Source organism: Sardina pilchardus, chromosome 11, assembly GCF_963854185.1.
Source record: "Sardina pilchardus chromosome 11, fSarPil1.1, whole genome shotgun sequence".
Classification (NCBI taxonomy): domain Eukaryota; kingdom Metazoa; phylum Chordata; class Actinopteri; order Clupeiformes; family Clupeidae; genus Sardina; species Sardina pilchardus.
This window is the reverse complement of record NC_085004.1, coordinates 5,771,605-5,790,729: the sequence shown is the minus strand read 5'-3', so window position 1 is coordinate 5,790,729 and position 19,125 is coordinate 5,771,605. Positions and strand designations below refer to the sequence as shown.

At 43.4% G+C, this 19,125-nt stretch overlaps 1 protein-coding gene across 1 annotated transcript in view; it reads right to left on the bottom strand.

Moving 5' to 3' along the window:
* The window catches only part of lingo2 (leucine rich repeat and Ig domain containing 2), a 260,134-nt gene that overhangs the window by 105,596 nt on the left and 135,413 nt on the right, over positions 1-19,125 (bottom strand). Inside the window, exon 4 of the mRNA XM_062549260.1 lies at positions 4,594-4,669. The gene's annotated coding sequence lies outside the window, so the exon portion shown is untranslated. The remainder of the gene's footprint in view (positions 1-4,593; positions 4,670-19,125) is intronic.

Below are 19,125 nucleotides of genomic sequence, written 5' to 3'. Positions count from 1 at the left end.
CCCTGGTCTACGTGCAGTAAATAGTTCACAAGTAGACAATTTTTTTTAAGTGGATTATTAGAACTTCTAGGCCTACTCTGTTTGCCGCAGCTCGTTGACATCTCTTTGTATCATGTATGATCGCTAAACTTTTCTTTTTAATGTTGCAATATTCAACTGCGCTTGTAGTTCGAGCTCTACACACGCAGTTAGCGTTGTAGAGGGGGCGGGAACGGGCGGAGATGACCGCTGTTAACGTAATGAAGTGACAGCTTAGTAAATTCTGCGCAATATAGCAAAGCACAGCGTTCGCAGTCTGCGTATACAAAAACTCGCTGTTAGCGCTGTGTTAGTACATCTGGCCCTCAGTGTCTTGTCACAGTGAACCAAAAACAGCTCAAAGGAGATGTAGGGTTTTGTGAAACTTGCTTTTTGAAGATGTGAGTGACAAAAACAAAACCTGTAGAAACAAACACAGCCATGAAACCACGACTTGGAGACGTGTTGCAAGTCGTGACAAGTTTTATCACTCAGACACACAGCTCTGATTTGCAGCAACACAACTGTCAAATAATCCTTCTGCCGAAACTCACACCAAAGCATCGCCTCACACACCTAAAGGGGCTTGTCACAGTCGGGGTTCCGTTAAATCACATTAAACCAAATGCCCTATGCTGGCAATCAGAGCAAAACTGATTAGATTTTAGATTATTGATCAAATAGATTAGATTTGGAAAAGATTGGATTTATAAAACACAACACAGAAAAACAAGAACTTCCAGTGTAGCTCGATATTCTTAGAGAACATACATCTCCAAGACAAAGACAGAGACAAAGGGCTTCACAGACCGAATGAGGCAACAGCAACTGCCCGGATGTCCCTGTACTTCCAAGCTTGAGTAAAATTATAGAGAATCTAAGGGTAAGATTATAGGAAATTATTATGACCACCTACTATTATGACAGCACCTACTTCCTGAATTTTTGGGCAATGATTCCCGGGACACTGTAACACCGGGGCACATGAAACTTGGGGGGGGGGGGGGGGGGGCACTGCACCCCCCCAGTTTTTCCTAAATAACACCGTCATTTGCGTGCACCCGCATGATTAAAAAAATAAATAAATAAAAATGCCATATTGTATGATACTGTTAGTCACACACACACACACACAGGCACACAGATACAAATACACACACACAAGCACACAAACAGACATGCACACACACACACACACACTTTTATACACAAAAGCAAGCTCACACATGCACACACTCATTTACAGTATATACACATGAGCTGCAAGAGTAGGAGATATATGCATATAAATTGCACAAATAGGAGATAAAGACAAGTGGACAAGTGTCATTTAGTTTTGTGGAGAGAATGTGCAGAATTGCAGTCATATTTTGTACCGCTATGCAGTACATCTAGCAATTGAGAAAATAATACATATTTGTAAATGGTGTACTTAAACTGCAGATGGCATAGTTTGTAAATAGAAATGATGTAGTAAGCAGTTGGTACAGTGCATGAGGTTGATTTACTGCAAGAAATGGTTCCATGGTTATTGTTCTCCTTTTTTTGGGGTAAGTGCTGCTGAACCAGAAGGTATCTCTAAATCAGAGTTGCTGCTTTCCTTGGGAGAGACTTCTATGTTAGAGTTATGACCATGATGCTAAATGGTTGCTGTTCTGCTTCTGGATAATAAAGTTATGGATAACATTGTCGTAAAATCTATTGAATATCTCTACCATGATGCAACTACCGATAGTTGAAACTTCAGAGAAACAAAGTTTAGTTGCCCTGAAATCATCCAAACTTTGTGTATTGAAGATTTCATACATTACTGGGAATATGCATTTAGGCTATTTACTAATAAACTGCATGTAACATATGTTCACAAATGGAGACATTAAGCATGATGTCAATAAAATACCAGCAAAAACATTCTGCCGTAATTGAAATTCAAGAATACATCACATGCTTGGCTGGGTTTGTGCATAAGTACAAGAGATTAAAAACGTGAGGGAGACAGGATGGGGATCCCATTATCTCAGTGACTATTCAGTTTCCTCTCACACAGCATCACCACCACTGCTCATCACCCAGCCTACTGGAAAAGTCCATTTGATGAGGGACAGGATATTCTCAAGAGTCTTTAAACCTCTCCGTTTGCCCATGGTCTTACCGTCGCTATGTCTTGGTGTCTGTTTTCGTTTTTTTCTTCTGGTGCAAATTGACATTACAGTATGTGTGTGTGTGTGTGTGTGTGTGTGTGTGTGTGTGTGTGTGTGTGTGTGTGTGTGTGTGTGTGTGTGTGTGTGTATGTATGTGTGTGTGTGTGTGTGTGTGTGGTTGGTGTTTTGTGTGTGAATAGGTGTTAGTGCGTGCATGAACAGTTAAAAGTAGACATACAAATGACGATTCACAGACAAGAGATGAGCAATTGAAAAAACAGCCACTTTTTGCCAAACACTTACACTAACTGTACACGCACACACTCACTCACTCACTCACTCACTAACACACTCTCAGTCTCTCTCTCTCTCTCTCTCTCTCTCTCTCTCTATCTCTCTCTCTCTCCATTACACACAGAAAGTCAAGATGCTCATGACCATTTTAAGTTAGTGTTGTTTTCCCTCCTTAGCCTAGAGTGGATTTGAACAGTTGAAACTGTACTGTGGGACTCTCCATGCAGTGTCATGCTCTAAACCACCTTTGCTTCAAATCAAGCCTGTTGGACCCCCCAACACCCCAACCCCAACCTTGATGCCAGTTTCGACCCTGGTGGGTCGAAACGTTGCATGTGCTTTTAATAAACCTTGTCGGTTTTGGAGTTTCCAGTGTGCGGACATCTACTTCGTTTTTATTTGGACCCCCCAACCATCCCAGCAACCAGCCATTGCTCACTCATCTAGCTCTAGTGCAAAAAGGGGCCTTCCAAGGTCAGCTGCATCCTGGAAAAATGGTGTGAACCATAAAATATGCATACTATTATGTTGATTGATCTCCCCTGACCCTTGCAAGGGCTCTGGCCCAAAGAGACAGATAGTAGGGGAGATTGTGTGAGAAAGACTGCTGTAAAATATGTGGAGCTCTGAAAACAGAGGGAATTAAAAGCTAGATGAGTGCATGTTAAACTCTGTGAATAAAACAAAAGTGGAACAGTACCCAATTGGACAAGCATACAATGCAACCACATTTCATCTCATTATGGATACAGTGGGAGAGTAGCAGACAAATGAGCAACCCCCCAAAGAGACCAACTCAGCAGTAAAGCATGTTTTTGTTGTGATTAAACAGGGTGTTAAGACGAGCGGAAGAGGGCCCTTGGCCATGAAGCCTACCAGCAAATATGATTAATGGTGCAGTACAGTAGATATAGATGTGTATGTGTGTGTGTGTGTGTGTGTGTGTGTGTGTGTGTGTGTGTGTGTGTGTGTGTGTGTGTGTGTTAAGTGGCTGCATTAAGGTCATGATCATGGTTCTACTACTGTATACTACCATACAGTCCTTTTGCATACCATACATGATTTGCATAGTAGTCAGTGAAAACAACACACACGGAATAAAGACTGGAACTATAATCATGTGAGTCTCTCCTCAAGGTGATGTCTAAAATTCTGATTAGTTGACAACTTTTCATCGTCTACGATATTGTTCTTCATGCCGTTACCATTATAGAAGGCTGAGCGGTGTGGCCAAAATGGCGTTAATAACAATTAGATCAATACATAAAACTCTTCATAAACATACATTTCTGCTGCTATTGTTCTAGTTATTGTGAGTGGTGTGTGTAGCCCTTAACACTAAGGATGGAAAAAATGTGTGGCACACATAATGGACACGGAAATGAAGCCCTGTCCTTTTACTGTGTTGCTAGTTACTGAGTTGCTAGTGTTCATGTTTGGAGACATTTCCAGTTGCAATGGCTCTAGGTGTGTACCAGGATGTGTGTTGTCTTGATGTGTGCATGTGTGCTTGATGTGTGTATGTGTGTGTGTGTGCGTGTGAGTGTGTGTGTATGTGTAACTGAACTGCAACCGTTCCTCACAGAGGTCAACCCACACTGGTAATCCCATCCAAAAAATGTGGCAGAACAAGATTAGCTCATGTTTTCCATGCTTTCTCACAGTAATGTCTGTGTGCAGTTTGAAAGTTCAGATCAAAGCCAGCTGCAGCAAATGTTTGCTCTCTGTTTACTGTCTGTGGAGTGTGATCCGGTTATCTCTCAGGTGTGCTGGATTGAGATGATACACTGATGAAAGTTTAAAGTGAAATCCATAGCCTCCAAAGCTGCACACTAACAAAAGGTCAATAATGCAGCTCTTACACAAGTTACACAGTGGGCCAATACTGAACTTTGCCAACCGTATTATGAGATGGATCATACTTTACTCTGATGACCTACCAACAATTAGCGGAGGAGAACACAAAACAACAAAGACGTACTGTAAGTCAAGTCAAAGACGTGGGTTTGGAACCACGTGAGCAACCATACTGAGGAAAATGTGCCCCCGGCCATCAATTTGAGGAACAAGTGCGTTGGAGAAATTTGGAGAAAAGTGTGTGCGGTGCATCCACGTAAAAGAAACCCAGGGCAGCACTCACCACATTGAGAAGCGAGTTTCCTCTCAGCCATGGCGTGTATTTGTCCAGTTTTCACTAAGCTGTTACTAGGTGATTTCTGTGAAAGAGAAAAGAAAATAAGGCAGTCAATGTCAAAGAACGAAAGTAGATAATAAGCACGAGTGAGATTCCTCTCAGCCATGGTGTGTATTTGTCCAGTTTTCACTATGCTGTTACCATGTGATTTCTGTGAAAGAGAAAAGAAAATAACGAAAGTAGATAATAAGCACGAGTGTGCAGCAAACCCACATCAGCCAAGATATTAAAATGACCTAGATATTAAAATGCTATAATAACCAAGATTTTGAAACAGCCAAAATAAATAGTTATAAGGCCTTCATACTTTGATCACTGTGGTTTTGGTACAGGCTAAGAGGTTTAGTCCTCATCTGCTACAGGTTCATTACAAAGTCAGTTGGTATGTGTAACAGGCAATCAGGTTTGTGTATCCCACACCACATCCTATCCTAACATGGTTGGAGACAGCTTGCCCATCTCTCCAGTCATTAGTGTGTGTTTTCATCAAATGTAAATATGTCTCTTGACTCCGAATGCTTGTGGCAAGCCAGTTGTTCAGTCTTCACTCATCACTCAACAATATCGCACTAATGAAACATCATCCGTCCTGAAACGTGACATGTTGACACAAAACCCATCAAGCTGCGATAATGAGAAGTCCTACGCATATGTCCCAGGAGTGTTGTTTTTTTTTGCTTTTCTATCTTGGCTCATTTGGTCTTCCAGGGTGTTTTCTACAAGTGAGCGCTGGAACGAGCACACTAAATCATGCACATGGCCAGCGTGTGTGTGTGTGTGTGTGTGTGAGAGAGAGAGAGAGTCCTTACAAGGCTATCGCTGAAGCACAGGAGAGCTGATTATGTGCTCCCTGTGCCTGAATTGCTAATGAACAGCAATTTGCAAAGACCTAACAGGTCTTAAGTGCCTTTGCGTTTTTCAGGGTTTTTTTTTTTTCTTGTTGTTTTCCCTTTCTCTTTTTTGGTCGAGGAGGAGACATGAAAAAGAAAGTTTGTTTCAGGACACTCTTGTAAAACCCGGCCCGGCACCAAGAGCGGTTAGTACCCCATTAAGTGGTTCAAGGACAACGGGTGTCCCTCTATTTGATCATTTATCTGTGGAATCCTCTCGTTAAGCTTGAACTTGGCTTTCACGATGCCCTGTGAATATTGATGGATGGTCTAGTGCAGACGGTGGCCAGGAAGAGGAGCTTTTCTTCATGCCCTAAAAGGAAATCCTGACACATCTCACACTCTCATCCCTCACCACACTCCTCTCCCTTCCATTGTTGCACAAAATGTTTTTGAGGCCAAATATTGACTAGGCAGTGCACTCCAAAAGCACATTCACAGCCTAGATACTGTAGGCCACCTAGTGTGCTGCATTTTTGTTACATTTGATCTACCTTGCTACATATAGTATCTATCCAGCTTTCAGGAATGATATCAAATGCCCTACACTTGTTTTGTATCACAACAACAACCATTTCAATCTCTAATAGCTTAGGCTATCATATACCATAAAAAGGCAAGGCATCCAGCACTCTCTATATGTGCCTTCTGGTGGCACTCTAGCAAATAGACTACACAGAAAAGAGTTGATGCTCCTGATAATACACTGAGCACATATAAAATTAGGCATAATAACACACTCAAGCTTCTCACTATTTGCATTTGGCACGGCAAAACAAGGAAAGGAAGAAAAAGTATCAGCCTTCAAATAAGCAGAATAAATATGTACAGACACCCTATCTATTATCCTCTAGTAAGCCTATGCTTTAAATAAGCCTATGCTTTAAATAATACACCAAGTCTCACAGAGATGAAGATGAAGAGAGATGAGCAGAAGAGAGAATGAGAGAGAGAAGGAAAAAAGAAAGAAGAAAACTAGTATATGACAGATGTCAGTGAATTTTCTGGAAAATACTTCCAGTTGTAATATGAATGAGCTGCCGGCTTTTTTTTACTGTAAAGAGGGAGAGAGAGAGAGAGAGAGAGAGAGAGAGAGAGAGAGAGAGAGAGAGAGGTTGAGAGTGGATTGCTATGACTTTAGAGAGATCATCAGTACTTCCTCCTCTGGCCTCTGTCCAAGGTCAGAAGCAGGTCTTGCTTGGGCGATGCCAAGGGCTCATGCAGATGAGTTACTACCTCATGAAGCTGGACAGACGCACAGGGTCGTGACCTGCTCATGTTTTCCTGAAATTGCAGGATATTTGTGCAAAGAGAAGTGTTGAGTTTGTTTTATTATCTATTCTGCTCGTATAAGGTTACTGCTAATACACTGCGCATACTGTATGTACAACCTTCTTAACTATATGCTGTTGTCTACACTGCACTGAATATTATATACCGCTATAAGAATAGTGTCTGTGGAAAGGACTGAATGTAATCTAGTAAAAACTCAAGATGTCTCTTACCGCATATTATTCTTGGGTGTTCTGCAATGATTAAAGGAACACTTCACCGTTTTTTCATATTAAACTATGTAATTCCCTTAACTAAGAGGAGTTGATACATACCTCTCACGTTTCAATGCGTGCACTGACTGGCTCTGGCGCGCGGCGCAACTTTGATACAACTTAGCTAGCCCAGTTCATTCATTAGGATCCAAACAGAGATGAAGTTAGAAGCGACCAAACACCTGTGTTTTCCCTATTATAATACAGTTACACGAGTAGTCACACGACCAAGTATGGTGAGACAAAACATCACAACAGCCATGACAGTTGTCAACAGTTTACATGATTGCACATCTATATAAACCATACGTCTGGTGTTATATTGGTGAGATCAAGTTTTCACCTTTAGTTGGTTTGACATTTCTGTGTGTGAGAAACACAATGGCTGTATGACATATAGCCATATAGCTCTTATTAAAAAAAGGCATCTGTCTCTGCATAATAGAATCTCAAAATGAGCATGCTGCATGGAATTTTAGATACAGACAGTCAGTTCTGCAGCATTCAATCAGCCTCGGAACAGTCTCCCAATCATAGTTAGCACACTGTAACAAGAGAATGGGAAAAGTCATTGACCTTTCCGTGCTAGAGAGCTGCAGCAGATTTGGGCGGATGAGTCAGGAGAGCCCTGTGAGTTGAAGCCATTATCTCCGGGCCCCAGGTTATCACCTCCCTGATTAACTCAATTAGACATTTTCTTATTTCAGAAGGCGGCAGAAAAACCTTTCAGAAAAAGAGAAAAAAAACAGCAAAGGAAAATTAAAAAAATAAATAAAACCTCTCCAAATAGGTGGGCTCAACCCACAGAGCAGTTTTGAGAGGGGAAATCATTCTGCCCCCACTCACTGTCCTGCCGCTCCATATTCCTCCATTACGGGGCTCGGCGGTGGAGATTACGGATATGAAGTTCATTGCAATTCCCTCTTTTCTGGGAAGGAAACTATTCATCATGGCTGGAGCCAGAGAGCCCACATCACCACAGTCATCCGCTTTGATTTCATTGATAACGCATCAAGGCAATTTCCCTGTCATTGCTGCTCCCATTAGATGTATATTGTTTAAAATGGATGGTGTAAAGAGACAATACGGGAAATGCAGAATAAACAAAACAAAGGATTGCTACTTGGCTAGTGCAATTATTTATTTCAAAATGTGTTTTCTTCCCCCTTGAAGTTATTTAGATGCAAACTTTCATAAGCGTGAGCTTTCTCTAGACCCACTGAGTGAATACAAAGACATTTGATGGCAAGTTATGGTTATGGCACATCTCAATGTCCTTATGCTTCATGGGGATATGAGAAGTGTGTGTGCCTCTATTTTAATTGTGCTAGAAGACTCTTCAGGGAGAGACAATCTTCCAGCCTCTTTTGTTTGATGTGCTTGTCGCGACATCCATCAAGGGACAAATCATTCCCAGAAAACAATAGCATATAAAAGGCCAGACAAGATCACTTCAGATCAGTCACTAATTTGCATCACAGCACAACAGACTTGGCTACTGTGTAAATCACTGTGCGAAGATGAACACAGAATTCTCTACTCTCACTATTTCACATTTAGCACTCACGACCATAGACTGTATTAAAAAGATGGATGCCTGCCTATCCTAACTCCAGCTTAGTTGTACCCTCTCACACACTGACACCAACCACCAGGTACAGTGCACACAGCACAGTGAAGCAACAGTGATAACGAGGCGAGGCAACCGCTCACTCTCTAAGCAGAACAACAGCAGACATATGGCTCTGGGTTGGGTTGGCCTTGACCTGCTTTCTGATCGGACCCAGATGTGGCCCAAAACCAGCTGCTGCGTGTCATCTGATCTGGAGTCAGATGCTTCCTGGGACAGGTTAGATCTCATCACCTTCAACAGCCCCTGTTTTTAATTCGGCTCATCTAATTATTCTACACAGCTGGGCATCCTTGACACGTCCCTTTCAATCCCTTGCACTTGATTAGTCGTAGAGGCACGCTTGATTTACCCTTTACTGTGCAGATATCTGAGACTTGTTGTGATGGATGACAAGGAAGCAATTAATCACATCATTATGCCAATTAAGCGCTCTGATTCAAAGAGACACCAGAGGGGCGCAGTGGGGAAGGCAGAGTGGGAGGAGGTGGGCAGGGATGGGTCATCTCGGGATCCGCCAAGAGCCCCTGCGGCACAAAAGGGAAAAGGGGGGAGAAGACACAGAGAGGGGGACACAGGGACAGACACAGAAAGATGGACGGAGATATAGAGAGAAGGGTACAAAAAAGATGGAGGGAGAAATACAGAGCAAAAAAGAAGTGAAACGATACAATGGGCCATAAAAGGAGAGATGAACAGAGATAGAGAAGGAAAGAAGGAGAGAAAGTACGATAAAAAAGAACAAAGAAAGAAATAAAATCACAGTGGAATAAGAAGAAGAAGAAGAAGAAGAAGAAGAAGAAGAAGAAGAAGAAGAAGAAGAAGAAGAAGAAGAAGAAGAAAAAAAAGTCCTAATGAGCTGCTTCTCCTCTCAGCCTTCAGAGCATGCCTCAAATCTGTCCTGAGAGAAGAACTGAAACAGCAGTGGATTCAGGGGAAGCTGAAAGCTAGAGGAAGAACCTTTGCTTCTGGCACATGTCCTTTACATGGATAAAGCCTAGTCCTAGGCTAAACACTTTTCAAATGGAGAATAGAGAATAGAGAGGTTTTCTGGTGGATAATCTTTACATGTACTAAATGTGAGATAATCTTTACGTACTAAATGTGAGATCCCCCCCCCCCCCCCCCCCCACACACACACAAACACACCCCCAAGTGGCCATAGAGGCAGAGTGGTAATGTAGGGTAGTTAAGCCATTTCTCTCAGGAGCAGGACGTCATGCCAAGTCAAGCTAATGGCACAGGGCAGGCGCATCAGTAATGGTGGCGGCCTTTAGTGTCCCTTGAAAATAAACAGAGAGAGAGAGAATAGAGATGGGGGGTTGGGGCTGTGGGCGTCTGGTGTGTCCCCATGGCTGTCCCCCCCCACCTCCCCCAACGCCGTGCCTCACCTGAGCAGGCACTTCAGCCTGGGAGCCCCACATGTTTGGGCTAATGAGAGGAGGCAACGTGCTCCAACACATGTACCGTGTCCACTCTCATTATCTTAGAAAGCGCTGCCTACCTCCCCAGCTCCTGCTGGAATTGTGTCATGCACTCCAAAGGGTCTCAGAGGAAGGAAGAGAAGAGAAGGGAGGAGAGGACAAAGGAAGAGAGGAGAGGTGGGAAGAGAAGGGAAAGCTACAGAAGAGAGAAGAACAGCGAAGAGAAGAGAAGAGAGGAGAGGTGACAGAAAGAGAAGAGAGGTGAAAGGAAGAGAAGAGAAGAGAAGAGAAGAGAAGAGAAGAGGTTTTAGGGGAGAGATAGTGGGGCAGCAGCTGGGTGTGTGCAGGAAGAGGGACTTATTCCTGTTCAGGGATCACATGGCACGTTCAAATGCTGAGGAGTGGACAAAACAAGGAATGCAAAAAGCAAGTGTGCTTTACACATTAGCTTTATGAGACAATAAAGGAAGGATTAAAAACAAAATAATAGCTAATTTCTTTATATCCCTGTGTGTGTCTCTCTCTCTCTCTCTCTCTCTCTCTCTCTCTCTCTCTCTCTCTCTCTCTCTGCCACTGCCTCCAGTATACTGGCATCCACTGGTATGATGCCTGCAGCAGGGAACTATACCAAAATAATTTGCACTGCCAAAATGTCCTGTTCCAAAAAAAAAAAAACACCATACACAATTAATCACACAGTGTATTTTGCAAACGCAGAATGATGTAAATTTCTGCCGTACCCAATTAAGTGCTTATTATGTTGTTCCAGGGGGCACATAGGCGATGCCCTTTCTAGACATGCCAGCATTGCATGTAAAGTATGTTGCTTTGTTTCTCTTCACACAGAGCATGTGTAATGGAGATCATTATACAATTGTAATGAGCTTGTTAGCATTATGTTTACCCTTGGGCAGGTGCTGTGACGAAGTCCCCATGCTATGGGGTGAGTTGGCCACCTCCCTTTAGCATGTTGCATACACAGATACACATTTGCAAACATCTTTAGCATTACTTAACCTTTGCTTTTTGGGGGATGGTGACATTTCCAATGACATTTCTTGTGTAACTGTTGATGTAATATTAACATTGCACTGAAATGAAGATGGATTTAGTTTGTCACTCCCTCAATACCACAGAATGATGCAATGAAGGGGACCAGACGAGGAGGACAAAAACGAACAGACAGACAAAAACAGACAATTCCTCCTCCAAAGCATCCACAAAAAAAATCCACGGTTAGTTTTGGAGTGGAATCAATTTTCTGTTAGAAATAGAGGGAGGGCTTTTGAAAATGCATGATCTAAAATCATTTCATACTTTGAAATGTGCATACAGTGTAAAAAGGGAAAATGTTTCCATGGTAGGGTTATGGTGCTAAATCGCTTTTGTAGAAAAAACGACAATACTTAAGGAAGCTCGAAAGTGATGCTTCTACATCTACTATATGATATGTCAGAAAAAAGAGAGGCACATTGATTTATTCAGACAGTTACAAAACTGTTGACACTGTTAACACAATAGGAAATATCAACATGCGTATAAGGTTTGTACTGGTTGTTAAACACTGTGTGAGGGATTAGACCAGATTATGGCGAGGATTATTTGATGGGGTTGTTTTAAAAGTAACATAAAGTTGGCAGGTGTATGCCAGTTTACAGAGGATTTGCTGACTATCTGTCTATCAGTAAGTCTAAGGGCTTAATATATATATATATGTCTATAAAAATGGTTAAACCCTTCAAAATAAACTATTCTGGCTTAATCCAGTTTTAGATGTCTGCATTACATTTCCAAAACTGTAGCAAGTAAAATGTATATAAGGAAGCTTGCTTTCTCCAATAAGAAGATGGCCTGACAAGCAGAGTGAAGGCCCCTTTGGTCCCCCAATCTGCTCACCACACCAGCAGGGTTTTTAAGACAGAACCGACGGCTTATTATAGAGCAATGGCACCCAAGCACCAGGGGTGGGCAGGATCCCTTTAGTGGAGGACTGCTGACTCCACCTGTGGCCTGCTCTGCGCTAGGCACAATCACACCATGCTGAGCTCAGCTGAAATGCCATCCAGCAATGCACACACACACACACGCACGCACGCACGCACACACACGCGCACACGCACACAGCTGAGACTGGGGCTGAGCGGATGGGATCAGTTATTTTTACAGCAAGCCAAGCCACCTGAATATGCACAAAACATACATCACTCACACACAAACACAGGCACACATACACACACACACACACTGTACACACGCACACACACACACACACACACACACACACACACACACACACACACACACACACACACACACACACACACACACACGAAAAGGATGTGCACACACTTGTCAGATGACCAAAAACAATACACATACACAACTCTGAACTACAAACACTCCACTCACACGGCCAACATTGCATCCTCACAGACACAGACAAATCAGGACACCCCGATGTGCAAAAAGAAAATATAGAAAATTGTGGTACACACAGGTCTATTCCTTGGCACAAGGGTAAACCACATGGGAGTCTCTTTGTGTTCTTTTCTGAAAACCGATATTGTTTACGGCAATTACTGTTCAGAGCATCCAAACAAAGCCCCACATTTAAAATAACGAGAAGCGTTGGAGTTCCTCCCAGGACGCCGAGCGAGAGTGCATACCAGGAAACCAAATTGGCCCAGGCCCTGGCAGAGCGGAGGGTTGGATCAAAGGTGATGACACTTCGCTGAGCTTCTCTGAGTCACATTGTTTGAGGAGGCATAGCCCAAGGGCTGGGGCAAAGACATTTTTATAGGCTTTTTTGTCTTCTTTTGCCTTGTCGGCGGTCAGAACAGCAAGCTTGAATTTTCATCTCTGGTGGTCCAAGATGGCTGTGGTCTCTGAACACAGAGAAACACAATGCAGTGGGATGTGGGGAAATCACAGTGCCAGCAGGAAATGGAAATCAACACAAACAAAAAAAACATCACAAGGGGTCACAAGCAAACAAATAAACACAAATAAAAACCCGCTCAACGAGGAACAAAAGGGGAGAAGCTGGAAACATGTACAGGGCACTGGCCTTATGCAAAGTTCTGGCTTTATGTTGCCTTATGTACTCTATGTTCCTATCAGACTGGCTCTGTGTAGCCTCTTTCTAAAAGACTTGCATCATAACTGTGCTGCATTGTTCTGGGTCATTGCAAAGCTTATGTCATGGAACTCAAACATGAGACTAAAATGAATATTGACACACACACACACACACACACAGAGACACAGTAAACACTAACAAATCACAACTGCCTGAATACAAATAGTTCTCCATAAAGCAGATGCTCAAGCTAACATATAATTAGATAAATAAACAAATGAGCTGACTATGGTAGGCTTTGTGAAATTGAACATGAAATCTCGTAAGAGTAGGGAGAGACAGGAGGGACAAGTAGAGGAGGCTAACGTTCTCAGGAAATGGAAGAGCACATGTTTATAGCTAATGCTAACTCATGTTAATGCATGCCAATGCTCACTGTTGTTTTAAGAAGTGGCACTATAAGTGTTTCCAGGAGAGTAAAGTGAAGCGTGTAGCTCCTGGGCGGGTGTCATGGTGTGTGTGTCCCTCAGGCCGTGGCTTGAGGAGATGAGATGAGCTGGAGGTGGCGACTGCCTTTATGAGCTCTTAGAGAACAATGAGCTGTGGCAACTACAGAGGCCGGCAAAAAAGACAATCAATAGGCATGCTTCATTTAGTTTATGTCCATCCATCCACACTCCCTCATGGAGGATAACTTCCCGCTATCGTTTTGGTCCATCTTGTATATTCATATAGTGTTTCTCCTGAGCCAATATGGCTCTGGCAAACCGACATGAGGAGGGAGGTCCATTTGTACAATTTCTTTTACTCGGAAGACAGCCTGTGTTCAGAATGGACAGACAGGAGAGAATGGAATGGAACAGCATATTATTCTGCAACTGCAGTGTTCCAGATTGTTCCGTTATTAAAGGAAATGCCGGCTCCTAAATAGGACATTGTCCTAAAAGTTATTTTATGTAGTTTAAGATCAAAGATGTATTGTTTTACTGAATGTATATCAGATTCTGGTTCTCTACTCTGATTTCATACAAAGCCCGTTCGGTTTAGCTTTGCGTAATCAAGTCTGAAAAAAAAAAAAACACTTTCCATCCAAGAAAAATGGCAGTGGGTTTAAAATCAATGAGAGGAGAAATAGGAAAAGGAAAGCATCTGCCATTTGTTTACTTTTAACAGAACCTGTCTTGTCTTCCTCAGCAAGGCACATCACCATGCGATCGTGCATGACTGGAGTTGACTCCTCATTCCCTTGGGATTGGCCGTGTACACAGGGGCCTGCTGTCAATCATGTGACTGAGGCTACTCCTCCGACATCTGGTGCGTCTCCACCCCAGCTCAGAGCGGAGGGTTGGAAAATGTCTATCCGCGTTCGCTCTCGTGCGATGAAAAGTCAGCTCAAATGGACACTGCTTCACCGGGGGTGCAGCTGCCACAGATGTTGCTACAAAATGGCACCTGACATGCTGTTCTCCACATTATAAAGAGAACAACGAAAGGCTCATGTCTGGCCTCTTTTCAGATGATGCACAGTTGTGCCGATGAAAAGATTCTAGTCCGAAACTCGACATGCTCGGCAGCCGTGGCCTACTGGTTAGGGTTTCGGGCTTGTGACCGGAGGGTTGCCGGTTCGATCCCCGACCAGTCCACGGCTGAAGTGTCCTTGAGCAAGGCACCTAACCCCTCACTGCTCCCCGAGCGCCGCTGGTTGGGCAGGCAGCTCACTGCTCCGGGTAAATGTGTGATTCACCTCACTGTGTGTTCACTGTGTGCTGTGTGTGTTCACTAATTCGGCTAAATTGGGCTAAATGCAGAGAAACGAATTTCCCTCACGGGATCAAAAAAGTATATATTCTATTCTATGCTATCCAGTCCCCAGTGGGAAAAACATCTCCAACTTGGAGAGAAGGGGGAGAAACGCAGCACTACTGTACTGTATGTTAGATGCTCATTGGCAAAACAGCTTTCTCTGCCTCTTTCACAGGTTGGTCTTTAATAGGATATGTAAGGGATAATCAACAACCTGCCGTGCGTTTATAGGAAAATAATGCACGTTTGAAGTGGTAATAAGGTCCTGACGCCGCAGACGGAGGGGCCTTTACACTTCGATAAGTGCATTATTTTCCTATAAACGCACGGCGGAGTTGATTATCCCACTTATACCACTGCTACTATCATTTTCGTTTATACTGCCGCTGTCTTAGATACAACATTGTTTTTTTTACCGTTACATTCACATTGGCGAATTAATATTCAAGTGTGATAAGCCCAAAAAAAGGAACTACTTCATAGCCGTGCATATATCGAAAATTATACCACTGCTTGGTCAAATTTCCTATTGTGATGCGCTATTTGGAACGTGCATTATTTTTCTATATACCGCACGGCTATGAAGTAGTTCCCTTCTTTTGGGCTTATTACACTTGAATATTAATTCGCCAATGTGAATGTAACGGTAAAAACAGCAATGTTGTATCTAAGACGGCGGCAATATAAACGAAAATGATAGTAGCAGTGGTATAAGCGGGATAATCAACTCCGCGCCCTGTGCGTTTATAGGAAAATAATGCACTTATCGAAGTGTAAAGTCCCCTCCGCCTGCGGCGTCGGGTCCTTATTACCACTTCGAACGTGCATTATTTTCCTATAAACGCACGGCGCGTCGTTGATTATCCCTTACATAATGCACATTCCAAATAGCGCATCACAATAGGAAATTTGACCAAGCAGTGGTGTAATGTGTTATGGTGACTTCCTGTTCACAGACTACCCCACATTCTTCACAGTATGCATATCACTGCATATGAACCTCAGCTCAATGGAGATCTCTTAGCTCAGCACATGTTTTCACTGATATAGCCTCCGTGCTTGGTTATGCCATGCAAATGTAGAAACAGGACAACCTACTGCATCTGTATGTGAGTTGTGATCAACCCATGTAGTCATGCAAGCTATGGGAGTGGCCACTGGTGGATTTGCTATGCAGTTTCAGCAGGGAATAATGTCATGTCACTCTTTATATAGTCTGCTACTGGGGACTGGAGTCTCCTCACACAGCTTCTGAGGGAGACAGTGCGCTGTTTCTGAAAGCAATCTCATGTGTCTTGGGGACGTCTTAATTCACAGGCATGAACGTGTGAATGCAAAAAATGCACAAGCGTAACTGAGTTGGCACGACCGTTATCACTTACTGTAGCTGCGCCGCAGTGTGAAAGATTATTATCGCTTTTCGAAGCAGAATGATGAAATTCCATCATGGAACGTTCCTGTTCCTGCCTTGTAAGAGCCATCAAGGTCTCAGAGTGTAATGAAGGCTATTTGATCGCATGCCGTTGTACAGCAAACTTTTCTGTCAGTTCCAGGAACGTTGTCTGATAAAACACAATATGCTGTCCTTGGACAGGCTTTTTGAAAGAGAACCTCTGTCACGGAAACTCAACAGTCACACAGCAAGAGAGAGAGAGAGAGAGAGAGAGAGAGAGAGAGAGAGAGAGAGAGAGACACTCACTCAAGAGGAACACATACAAACTCAACCACACACACACTCACTCACACACTCTCAAGAGGAACGCAGACTACACACACACACACACACATTCAAACATGCATACACACACACACACACACACACACACACACACACACACACACACACACACACACACATGTACATGTACATGTACATGCACATGCACTCTATCTCTCTCTCTCTCTCTCTCTCACTCACACACACACACACACAGTCAGAAAAACACACTAGCACAAATGCAATTATGGAAAGAGCTGCAGACAGCAGTCCTGTGGATGTGGCTGCTCAGGGTATCAGTACAGGACAAAACGCTCTGATTTCTGATATGCTGACTGGACACTCCACGCCGGAGTCTACAGCTGTACAAATGTGAGAGACCTGCGCAAGGTGCTGATTCACCCTGTGGACGTCTGCCCTTCCCTCCCCCTCCATGCAGTGTGTGTGTGCGTGCGTGTGTGTGTGTGTGTGTGTGTGTGTGTGTGTGCAGGACACAAGGTGGAGGAGACGGTACAAACGGACACACAGTAATACGTGTGAACTTCCCAGGATGTTGCTACACGCTAGGCCGTTTGCAGTGCGCAGTGTAAATGTCAAGCCATGAGTCAGTTGCCGTGGCTATGTAAGGGCTAGCTGTAGGTTTGCTGTTAGAACAGATGGGTCGTGTACATAGAGCATGAAAGAGCCTGTGAACACTCAAAGCTAGCGGCAGTGGATGCCTGGAGTTTCTACACAACATCTAAAAGGTATATATCCAAGCTCACTAGCACTCCACAGTGTTTACCGATACATCAACTTCTCCAAGCTTGTTTTTCCCATTACTGATGTTTATCTCACCGATCGACCGGATTTCAACACCACTACTTTGTGTCTCACAGTGACTGTGTAACAGCCGTCAGCTGGCAGGTGGGGACGGGAGACGTCAGAGCGGGAGCTGTGCAGCACACACAAGGTGACTGTGGGACAGGAGGAGCACATTAGCTCTACATGTCATATGGAGCCTGACACTTAGTAGCAGCTGAAATCCATTCAGCACAGAATCGCGCATGGCTGCTTCATGGCAACAGTGCCTACTAGAGTCATTTACATTCAGCTCATGCCAGAAATAATCCTGGGTTCTAAAAACAATGCATAATAAGACACCACTGTGGTGTTATGCACAACTTGTAACACCTTCATGACCAAAATAATCTGGTGACTGCTGTGATGTATGGGGTGTCAATACTTGGTGTTGGCAAGGGGACTTTATGCAGTTTGTTTTAAGATTAACGGTACAGTACTATCTCTTCCAGAGACTGAGGGAACTGTGACACTCATGCTGCCTTTTACAGGAGTAATGAGGGAATGAGCACATTTTGACTCTACTGTGGGTCAGGGTGGCACATCATGTGCTCCATTTCCTCCTGAAAAAGCACACACATCATGCACCAGCCAGTGAATTACCATATACACACACACACACACACACACACACACACACACACACACACACACACACACACAGTCATGAGCATAGCCTGTGAAGGCAATCTCGTAACACAGAGTTAATTTAATGCTCTGAGTGTCAACATGTGGTTTTAAAAGAATGTGGATGTTAAGACAGATATCACATCTCCAGAGCTGTTGCAGGTGGCAAGCTTGAGTGCGCTGTGAACAATGATTTCATAAAGAGGCCATGGAAAAATAGCATTTCTTAGTCCTGTTACCGTTCTGTTTAGCTGAAAATTGGTGTCAGAAGTTTAATGTTGATTTAATAAGCAATTAATTTCAAGATCGCACCCTTGGAACAGAAGTGGACGATAAAAGATTCAAATCAGTTTCTGCCTTATTGCAATCAGACAGTGGAGTTTGAGTCGAACCTAACCAAGAGGAGGGCACAGTGGCCTTTCCTTGTAGGAGGGGATGTGTTTGCTCGCTGTCTTGCCAAAAGTCATGCCACTGCTTAATTGGTCCAACTCTCTTGGGCACAAGCTGATGATGTCAGGGTGGAATTCATCAGACCACAGCCTGATGAGCATGAACCTCCATGTGAGTCCAACAGCTGAATTACTAGTACATTCTAGTGGTGCTCAGAAATGATTATCAGTTCAGGTCTTTTTTTTTCTTTCAATGCCTATTTCCCACAATCTATATTGTTGCATCATTCCTTGTGGTTCCATTTTACAGCAGAGAGATGAATCTTTAATAAGACCAACCAGAAGCTTACACATAACATGAACAAGCCAATTAGACCACTATATGCCAGCACTGTGCTGGTGGGGGTGTTTCCCGTATTCAAGTCTTTCACGTATTCAAAACAATTCAGAGGCTTGTTGATTATGTTGTAAACACACACATTACAGAGACAAAAGGCAAGATCAGAACACGACTCTGCACATAAGTACACAT